An 11,954-nucleotide genomic window follows, 5' to 3' on the forward strand; every position below is an offset into this window, starting at 1 on the left:
ACCTCTGTAAGGTCATCCCTCAGCCTTCGATGCTCTCATGAAAAAAGCTCCAGCCTACTCAGCCTCTCCCTGTAGCTTCACCCATCCAATCCTGGTAACATCCTTCAAAACCTTTTCTGAACCCTTTCAAGTTTAACAATATTTTCCCTATAGCAGGGAGACCAGAAATGTATGCAGTATTCTAAAAGTGGCCTAATAAATTTCCTGTACAATCACAACATGACATCTCAACTCCTATACTCAATGCACTGGACAATGAAGGCAAGCATACCAAATGCCTTCTTCAATATCTTGTCTACTTGCAACTCAATTTTCAAGGAACTGTTCATTGGCACTAAGTTCCTTTGTTCAGCAAAACTCCCCAGGGCCCTACCAATAACTATTTAAGTCTTGCCCTGATTTGCCTTGCCAAAAAGCAACACTTCCCATTTATCTAAATTAAACTCCATTTGCAACACTTCAGTCCATTGGCTCATATGATCAAGGTCCCATTGTATCTGAGCTAAGCTTCTTCATTATCCACTGCACCTCCAATTTTGGTGTCATCTGCAAACTTACTAACCATACCTCCTATATCACATCTAAATTATTTACATAATTGATGAAAAGCAGTCGACCCAGCACCAATCCTTGCGGTACACCAAGGGTCACAGGTCTATTTTGCTGTGAGTACCTATGTACAGTCAATCAGCCACTGCTAATTTCAACTATGATTTGGAGATGCCGGTGTTGAACTGGGGTGTACAAAGTTAAAAATCACACAACACCAGGTTATAGTCCAACAGGTTTAATTGGAAGCACACTAGATTTCGGAGCGACTACCACCTGATGAAGGAGCGTCGCTCTGAAAGCTAGTGTGCTTCCAATTAAACCTGTTGGACTAACTTCAACTAGTTTGCCCTGATTAAAAAAATGTAGTTAATTGAATTGTTTAATTCAGCAGTATCACAGCAATTAACAAGTATCAATGTCATTACAACCATCCAATTCCCATATATCAAATACTGCTCCGAGCTCATAGCCTGTCTTCCATGAGGTATCTCTAACACTCTGTGAGACTCTATATAAATGATATATTGACAATTACAAGAGTTGAGATCTTGGTGCACCTAGAGTATTAAATGATTTAACTTCTTTGCTTTCCTTTCTGTCACCCAGCAAACCAAATCACGAAGTAGGCAAATTACAGTGATCAACTGCATCATTGCTAAGGCTGTAAAACTAACTCGAACCTTGATATTCATATGCCAGTTTGAAACAGCAAATCAAATACATGCCAAACTTTAACAATTTGTTTAGTCATCTCGTTTGTACTTTGTTGAATTTAATTATAATACTCATGACACAGATCAGTTTCTTACTGCAACACTGTGAAATGCTTAGGGAGAGAGGATGTACTTACATGGATGGAACAGCAGTACAAATTAATCCTTATAGGCCTTTCCTTTCCATAGTCCAATATACAATGGAATCTGATAATACCACACATCCACTTTGATCCTTAATTACTCCAATATTTTTGACTTTTTATACCATATTGGAGATGGTCTTTTTTCATCCAAAAATAAAGAAACTCATATTAAATCCAATACAATCTGTGAAACACTCCACTCATTAAACATCTCTTCAGGAGTAACTAAAACTGTTAAGAGTTGTTTTTGCTCTGATAGTGGTGTCTGAATGTAGCTCCATTGCATATTGAGCTTTGTGAAAACTATGGAGTCACAAAATGATACTGCTAGTTCTTGGATTGTATGAAGTAGATGCTTGTTTGTAATGTAGCTTTAACTACATAAAGGTCTTTCTTTGCACTGGAAGTATGAGTTGATTTGCTTAATGATACTGTCTGCTTCTAGTCATTTTATTTGCTTTGGCACTTCAGCAAGATTGTATAGGGCAACTATCTCATTCGTGAGATTAGTGGAATTGATATGTTAAGGTGAAGAGCATAATATTATCCCATGATTGCTGAAATCTCCATAAATAAGGAAGGAGACTGTTGTGTACAATCAGCATCTTTGCTCATACTAATACATGTTCCAGAGGGATCTTCATGTTTTAATTCAATCTACCAAAAAGGTTACTGTCATAAAGCTTCAGCTTTGGCCATTTAGAATATGAATTAGTTTAGCTTCATGTTTTTGTAGTGAGCTGGAATTGTGATTATTTCCTCAACTTGAATAATAGAGCTGTCATAAGATCAACCACAGTCTGCCAGTAGAGTGAGGGAAAGTTGTGAAAAATAATGGATGGGAGAAATTATCACGACATTTAGATGCTTTCCAACCAACCTTGATGAGAAGTGACAGTGAGATGCCCCCAATCTTGAAAATGATCTGGTGCCTTACAATCCATGATGGGAGACAGGCTGCTGCTCATTGTGTTAGGAAGAAGCTCTTCCACATGTCAAACATATACAGTCCTTTTGTTTAATAAGTTACATACCTTTGCAAAGTGATTCAATTTTCATCACAAGTTACACTTTCTCCCTGAAGTTGGACGTGACACTGTGAATTGGTGAGTATTTTCATAGTGTAGGCATTGTTTTGAAGTATCTGTTGACTGTGGAGAGGCCATGTTGCAGTCTCTTTGTCCATAATCCTTCCCTGTGCGCTGGCAGAATCCGCAACCCTGAGATTGACAGTTCATTATGTATTATTATCTTGGTCAAAATGGCAGATACAATTTGGACTGCCAAGGTCTTGCCTCTTTCCAAGGCTAAATTATTAACTCCTATCAGCAAACTTGCCTTAATTTGTGGAATTGAAGTCTTTTCAATTAATTATTCACAAGCTCATTTATTGGTTAGCGTTTGACATGTCGAAGCCAATTGTCATAAGGCCACCGAATATTGTTTAATGGACTCACCATTTCTCGGTATGTTAACATATTGGTGCTAATGATGGAATATATTATATCATACTTTTCTGAAGCCCTAAGTATTTTCTGAGAACAGCTACAACTATATAAAATGTAGATTGTTCTTCTGTAAGCTGTCACCAGTCTTCACCTCTGAGATGATATTTAGATATGCCTTCTTGTGGATCGCTGCTACAGGTGGACTGTCCAGTTCTGCAACAAGACCTTGAACCCTGAAATCCGTCCATTCTAACCATGACATGGGTGGGTTTTCCAAAGATAAATGAAATGCTGCTTCTGCTGGTAAAGTTAAATATTCTCAGCCATCCTTGTTGCTAATTTTGATGTGTATGTTATATATACTATTTATATATAATACACAGATATATGTGTAATATACACACAGCACAATACAGATATGACAATAGTTTCCAAGTGTGTAACATATTATTTTACATGACTACTCCTGCGCTAGCTTCAAGTAACTTATATGGTTTTTATTCACTTTACTCTAAGTCTGTACTCAGTCTTAACCAATCAAGCACAGTGAGAGCAGTAGATTTATGAGTCTGACATAATCAAACACAAAAATATTAATGATTGATGTTACACACCCTTGAGGAGAGCATGGAAAAAAATCAGCGCTGGTCCCATTGCTGACTTCTACTTAATAACACATGCATATGAAGAGGTTGGGTTTGGCTTTGATGATTTTAGAAATGACGATCAGGTGATGTTCACTATCTGGGTTCAGTCTGCAGAATAGTCACATGGGTAACACCGAGCCAAACTACAGTAACAAAGTAAGATCTTGGGAATGGTCTGGAAGAAAAATTGCAAGAACAAAGCTTCATGCTTCATGATGAAAATGCTCTGTCAATGTGTAATTTAAAACAGGACTGAAATCTCAGTAAATTAGAATCATTAATGGTCAAATACTCTTTGTGGACTGCGAATGCTGGAAAGCAGAAACAAAAATAGGAATTGCTGGAAAAACTCAGCGGGTCTGGCAGCATCTGTGGAGAGAAAGCAGAGATAATATTTTGGATCCAGTAATCCTTCTTCAGAACACAGTCTAAATCCAGTAAAATGAATAGCCAGTTAAATAAAGTACCATAGCATTGCTCGTGCCATAGTCCTATGAAAACAACTGTGTTCTGAAAAAGGGTCATTGAACACGAAACGTTAATTTTGCTTTCTCTCACAGATGCTGCCAGACCTGCTGAGTTTTTCCAGCAATTTCTGTTTTTGAAGCAAATGAAAGTTCTCAGCAATTGTAGTTGAAGGAAGCTTTTTGAGACCATGAAAACATTTGAACGCTATGATAAAGTTCTTAAAATTGAGGCATTCGTGAACTTGGAACTAATGTAGACTTGTGAGCAAAGTGGTGAAGTCTGAAAAGGACTTAGTGAAAGTTGGGACATGTGCAGCAAAATTTGGATGAACTTAAACTTATGATTGGTCTTTTGTGGAGTTACCAAAATCATGGCAGGGCTGCTGGGGAGAGCCAAAACAATTCTATTCTGTAAGGGTTTAAAAATATATAACTGAGACAGTGATGAAGACAAACTGCATTATGGGGGTGAAAGTCTTTGTGATGGAGATGATATGGTATTGGACGCTTAGCTTATGGTGAAATAAAATGCTGTAACTGTGTAGTGTGCTTCAGCCTGGGAATTTGGCCAGGAAGAGGGGTGGCTGGAGAAAGGAATTTGTAGGGGGCGAGACACTGAATTTAGACCTTTTATGTATAATTCAAGGCAAATTTGGCTCATGCAAGGTTGGAGGCAGTCTGAAAGCACGGCAGCATTGAGGGGATGATTGAGATAATGGTGAGATTGTGTTGAGTATTATAGTATACATGTGAAACCAAATCTCATTTCCTTCCTCTGCAGGTACCATTCATCAGAATCTAGTCTAAGAAGGTCTTGCTTAAATTTTTATGGCTATTAATTTCTTAAGAGGCCAAGCTTCCTGAACATAAAGGGGAGCAATGTTCCTGCTACCAAAGATTTACAGTCCATCCCTAACAAATTGACAACATTGTTTGTGCCAGTGAAACTCACAAGTATCTTGAAATTTATTGCAACAATATCCTTCTAGGCAGCATCTGGTGGCTTTTACCTCATTAGTCAGGCAGCTGCTCATCATTACAGCAAAGCCACTGATCTCAATTCAGAAGAGCTGTGGAATTTTCATTCCTGCTAAAGGAGCCAGGCAGTAGAGAACAAGCTATCTAGTCCTGTAGAATACCTGTGTTCCTGCCACATATTTTGAACTATTCTTGTATGTTGCTTCTACCTCTCATTCAGCAGTCTTGTTCCTCTGACATTCATTTCTCCTAAAAGGATCTCCATGGATGTATCAAACCTTCTCTGGGTTCTTCTAGTGGCTGCCATTACTGAGGTTGCTGTTGTTAAAATGTGATGTTCCCCTTTAAATGACTGTAAATTCTTAAAAGCTGCAATACAACTGGATTGAATAATGATAACTGAACAGGAAAAGTCTTATGACTCCAAATCTGCTCTGCAGAGCAAGTGAAGGATTCATGTGCATGGTGGTATTTCCTGCTAGTAGTATGGGAATTCATCCCTGTATATCATTGAAGAACCACCTCTGCTGCCTATCTTTCATAAGGGAGAAAGTAATTGAGCTCTCCATCCTCTCTGAGCCAAAGATTTAGAAAGTGACCACAGGAACTGTCCTGCAGTAGCTATGAAGGTGACAACACTCTTGAATTTCTACAACAGTGGATCATTCCAAGTCATGACTGGCAATTTATATGAAATAAATTGTTCTGCTGTGCACTGATGCATCAAGCAGGTGACAGAAGCATTGCTTGACTGGGAAGTCTTTCATCACTTTCCCTGTTGAAAGAAGCCATCAATATAAGCAGACATAACAGTTTTACCATATGGCAGGCTTTTCTAAAGTAAAGCACATCATACATGGTATGTAGGTCGTCACCTAAGTTCCCACCATGAAGCATACACTGTTCATGAACAGAAATGGGGGTTTGTTCAATGAATATGTTGGTGGTCCATTCAATTTAATTACTTCATGCAGCTCTGTTTTATGTACTAGTAGCAGTCCTTTAAGAGCTACTACTTTGCCAGATCAACAGAGTAATGGGATTAACAGCAGAAGTACATATAATGATGATGATGATCATCATGTAGAAACAATATTGGAGTCACATGATGATGTAAGATTTGAAAGCGAGCCTAAGTTTTAACCTCATGTGAAATTAGCATGTGCATAAGTTGTAAATAAATAATGTATTTTATTTACTCATCGGATGTGGACATTGCCAGCAAGACCAACATTTATTGTCCGTCCATAGTTGTATTTGATAGGATGGTGCCTTCTTGAATCACTGCAGTCCATGCACTGTAGACAGACCCAGGTGCTATTAGAGAGGAAATTCCAGAACGTTGACCCAACGATACTGAAGTAAAGGCAGTATACTTCCAAGTCAGGATGATAATTGTTTCAAAGGGGAACATACAGAAGAGGATCATTCCATGCAGCTCTTGTCTTTGTCCTTCGAGATGGTCGTCATGGTTTTGGAAGCTGCTGTCTAAGGAGCCTTGGTGAATTAATGCGGTGAATCTTATAGATAGCATACACGGTTGCTACCAAGCACAGTGGTGGAGGGAATGAATGTTTGTGGATCTGGTGCCAGTCAAGCAGGCAGGATAATGGGGAAATCAGTGATGGTGAGGCCATTGAGCATCAAGAGCCGATGGCCAGATTCCATCCTTTTGGAAATGGTCATAGCTTGGTATTTGTGTGTTGCCAATGTTAAACCAAGCTTGGATTTTGACTAGATCTCATTGCATTTCAACATGTACAGTTTCATATCTGAGAAGTTGTAATTGGTGCCAAGCATTGTGCAATCATCAGCAAACATCCCCACTTTTGACCTCATGATGGAGGGAAGCTCATTGATGAAGCAGCTGAAGTTGGTTGGGCCTAGGATACTCCCCTCAAGAGCTCCTGCAAACACGTTCTGGAGTTGAGATGACTGACCTCCAACAACCATATTATAGGCCGATTAGCCTAACCTCGGTTGTTGGTAAAATTCTAGAATGCATCATTAAGGATGAGATTTCTTTGAAGAGGTAATAAGTAGGTTAGACCAGGGAAACCCAGTGGATGTTATCTACCTAGACTTCCAAAAGGCCTTTGATAAGGTGTCTTACAGGAGGCTGCTGAGTAAGGTGAGGGCCCATGGCATTCGATGTGAGCTACTGGCATGGATTAAGTATTGGCTGTCTGACAGAAGACAGAGAGTTGGGATGAAAGGTTCTTTTTTGGAATGGCAGCCAGTAACAAGTGATGACCCGCAGGGTTCAGTTTTGGGTCTCCAGCTGTTCATTTTATATATTAATGATTATAAGGAACTGGGGGCATTCTGGTGAAGTTTGCCGATGATATGAAGTTAGGTGGACAGGCAGGTAGTACTGAGGAGGTGGGGTGGCTGCAGAAAGATTTAGACAGGTTAGGAGAGTGGTCTAGGAAATGGGTGATGAAATTCAACGTGAGCAAGTGCAAGGTCTTGCACTTTGGAAAAAAGAATACAGGCATGGAATATTTTCTAAACTCATAAAGCCAAAGTAAAAAGGGACCCGGGAGTGTAGTTGACTTGCAGGTTGAGTCGGTAGTTAAGAAAGCAAATGTAATGTTGTAATTTATCTCGAGAGGGTTGGAATATAAAAGCAGCAATATGGTTATGAAGTCTAGTTAGGTCCTATTTAGAATACTGTGTCCAATTTTGAGCCCCACACCTCAAGAAGGACATATTGGCACCGGAGATTCACACGGATCTGGAATGGTAGGCCTAACATACGATGAATGGCTGAGAATCCTAGGATTGTATTCATTAGAATTTAGAAGGTTGAGGGGAGATCTAACAGAAATTTACAAGATAATGCATGGCTTAGAAAGGGTGGATGTTGGGAAGTTGTTTCTGTTGGACAGGAAGACTAAGACCTGTGGGCACAGTCTTAGAATTAGAGAGGGTCAGTTTAGAACGGAAATTAGGGGACATTTATTTCAGCCAGAGAGTGGTGCGCCCGTGGAATTCATTGCCACGGAGCGCAGTGGAGGCTGGGACGTTAAATGTCTTCAAGGCAGAGATTGATAAATTCTCACAAGGAATTAAGGGCAACGGGGAGAGTGCAGGTAAGTGGAGTTGAGATGCCCCTCAGCCATGATAAAATGGCAGAGTGGACACGATTGGCTGAATGGCCTTATGGTCTTATTGTCTAACCACAAAAATCATTGTTTGTGCCAGATATGACTTAGTTCCACTTGGTTCCCATTGATTCCAGTTTGCAAGGGCTGTTTGGTCCACACTCAGTCAAATGTGGCCTTGATATCAAGGGTAGCCATTCTTGCAGAAAGTTCCATGAACTCAAGCAGCATTCCTTTGAGAACACAATCAGTCTCAAAAATGTAAGCACACATCTAAACATAGTGGCAGTGGGAAAAGCAAAAATAAGGAATTGAGGTGAATGTGTGGTCAAGAAGATAGAACTTTCTTTTTGGAAGATTTGATGAGGTATTGGGTTCATTGAAGAATGCAGTTGAAGACTGGAAAACAGACCAAGAGCTGGAAGAGCAATAAGTAATGATCTGACACCACAAGCAGCAGGACTAACACAGCAGCAGAAGCAGGATTAGCTGCAGGATTCAGAAGCAGCATGGATGCCATCCTACAACTCCTCCTCAACACAGGAGGCACTTGAGACACCAGATTATGTCCAAGACTAGGAGAATTGAATGAAAAGGGTCACGAGGTGCAGAAATGCTTCAGAACTCGATCAGAAAGACATGATGGATCAGGTCAGTACATTTCTCAATGTTGTTAGAATCATCGGCAATGACATATTAGCAAAACAGGACATTGATAAGAATACAGCATCCTTTAAGAAGGCCTTACAGGAAGTGTTCGATGTGTATTCCAGTGTCTGTTGTAATTTAATTATTAAAGAGGGGAAATTTAATGAAAGGAAACAAAGGTCGACGGTAAGCATGAATTCATTAATTAATGACTTATATTGGTTGGCAGTCAATTGTGTTATGAAGGGATGATCCAATTGATTTACGAGTGGATTGTAATTGAACTGACAGTTGAGACCTTGTCAGATTGAGCCAGGGAAGATTTAATATTAGAGAAAACAGTGCAAATTTATTAGGAAAACAAACTGGGTGCTTGTTTGAGTGGAAATTCAGCAATGGGACTATGGGGGAAATATCGAGCAATGCCACAAATGAGAAAACATGTGAAAATCACAGCCCATCAAAATGTAAGAAGTGTTAATTATAATTTTGAGTTGTTATAGTGAAGAATGTCCAGCAGGGGGAGTACAGTGCCACACGTATGGAAACAGTTGGCATTTTAAAGCAGTCTATCATTTTAAAGTGCAGACAGTTGGCACATGGAGAAATCCTTTAAGCCACATTCAAAAGATTGAGAAAAAAAATGACATCAGGAAAAAAACCTTTCCAGGAGGAATCAATAATGGCTATTAGAGTGTCAAACTAGATGTAAATGGACACTGATCTGATTTTAACCTACATATAGAATTAGCGTTTTGGTGTATTATCATAGCAACTTAAATAGCTCAAACTGATTAAATTGCAACCATGATCCATGAAATTGCAAGATTCAGAAGGAACATCATGAAAAGTAAAAGACAATTCATGGTAAAACACAGTTATAAGAAAAGAGAAATCCTGGAATCTCTAAGTCATTTGTAATCCCAGCTGTTCTCTGCTCAGCAGAAAGGCATGCTTAAAGCTGAGATTAATCTGCAACATTAATGAGATTGCTGATTCTGAACAAACAAATACATTTTGACACTTTCTGAAAAATTGTTCGCAGGATTGGAGAAATGAATGACTATCACATCACCCTCAGACATGATGTCAAACCAATTTTCTTATCCACTTTGAGAAAGGTCTCTCACCCACTCTTGAACAATATTAAAAAAGAAATGGAGGGTATGTTACAATGTTGAGTGAGTTTACCAGTTACCATAGCAAAAGGATGGTTTCAGATATGGTTATGGTTCCACAAAATCAAATGATTCAATAGGAACCTGTCTGGATTTAACGTAGTTAAAAAATGAAGCAGAATGAGACATTCATCCAATGGCTTTAGTGGATGAAAGCCTCCCTAAATTAGCTAAGAGCATCTTTTTGACCAAACTAGATGCTAATAATGGATTATGGCAATTACCACTAGTTGTAGACTCCAGAAATGTAGCTACATTTGTTACATTTTCTGCACACTATTGTTTTGAGATTTCCTTTCATAACCTAGTCAGTTCTGGACATATTTCTGAGAATTCCTTCCTGTACATGAGAATGAATTGAAGGTGTAATATCTCACAGTGATGACATACTACTATATCGATCCACAAAAAAAGGAGAATGACCCAAGAGTGAGAACAGTGATGACATTCCTATAGAATGTAATAGTTAAGTGAAGTCCAAATTTGCAAAACCTATATTCATGGGTTGCATCATTCACACCATGGGAATCATAACAAATCCACCAAAGAGTAAAATAAGAAGAGAATTCCCATTACCTAGGAATGTCACTGAAAAGCAAAGATTCTTTGGTATGGTGGATCAAATGGGCATGTTTCTACCAAACCTGGCAGATATTAATGATTCCTTGAGACAGCTTTTAAAACAGGGTCGACAATGGTACTCCAATGTCAATCAGGAAAATGCTTTTGGAAAAAATCAAACAACTCCTGATTTTTGAATAAATCTTGGCACTAATCCACAATTACTGACTATAGTCACAGCAAATGCATCTTCAACCAGCTTGGGAGCAATACTCGTTCAAAAGTAGAAAAGACAAAAGCATAAACCAGTTGACTATGCCTCTGAACCAATAACAATGACAGAAAAGCATGGCATCATAATTAGGGAAGAAGCTTTGGCAATAACATGGACATATGAAAATATTTCTAATTATGTGATAAATTGAATCTGACCATTATACATTGGTCACGCTTCTGACCTCAAATGAAATGACCAAGATGCTGCCTAAAATTCGACAGTTTCTGTGAAGACTTATGAGGTATGATTCAGACACTAAATAGGTACAGTGGAAATGCCAGTAGAAGCATTCTCAAAGATACCACTGAATGGAGCATAACAAGTAGACATATATTTCATCAAGGAAATTAAAGTCTACTCATCATACTACCCACATACCAGCTACTGTAAGGAAGTTATAAGAGATACAAGAAGCCCAAGAATGGATGAAGAATGTTTCCAAATCCAGAAATACTATCTGGAAGGATGACCAGAATATATACTGAACAATCCAATATTTCACCAGTACTTTGAGCACCTCAACACCTCACTGTCTTTGGTGACTTGCTGATATTGAATGAGAGATTAGAAATATCTGGAGGTTTTTGTCTTGAAATTCTTCTAATAATCACCATGGAGACTTGTGTATTACAAAACATTGTGAGATAGTGCAACAGTCAGTCTGGTGGCAGGTATCATTTACTGTATACTGGAAATGATTGTTAAGTGTGCTGTAAACATCCAATAGAAAAGGAATCACTGTAGCCTTCTTTTCCATCAAGTCTGTGACAATGCATGCAAATGAATTTATTAAAATTCAAAGGAAAATCTTCATTACTGAACCTGGATTGAAGTCAACTGTCTATGTAATATCATAGCAAAGGCAGTAATATGATCATTCAAGAGAATTTACACACATGGGGTTCTGGACATTGTGGTATCAGACAATGGATCACACTTTACAAATTAGCAATTTAACAGATTCACACATGAATATAATTACAATCATCTTATCAGTTCTCTCTGGACTCCTCAAGGAAATGGAGAAACAGGAGTGCAGGCAAAGTAAACACTGCTGAAGTAAAACAAAGATCTATTACACTATTAAGAATAGGTTATCACTGTTAGAGTTACAGATGGGGAGGAAATTAAGAACAGTTTCTGTTTCTGTTTCTTATGTTTAAACTCACATTACAAGAATAACTACAACAGAGTGAAACAATGCAAGTGGAGCAAAGGACAACTAGGCATGA

Source organism: Chiloscyllium plagiosum, chromosome 7 (genome assembly GCF_004010195.1).
Source record: "Chiloscyllium plagiosum isolate BGI_BamShark_2017 chromosome 7, ASM401019v2, whole genome shotgun sequence".
Lineage (NCBI taxonomy): Eukaryota > Metazoa > Chordata > Chondrichthyes > Orectolobiformes > Hemiscylliidae > Chiloscyllium > Chiloscyllium plagiosum.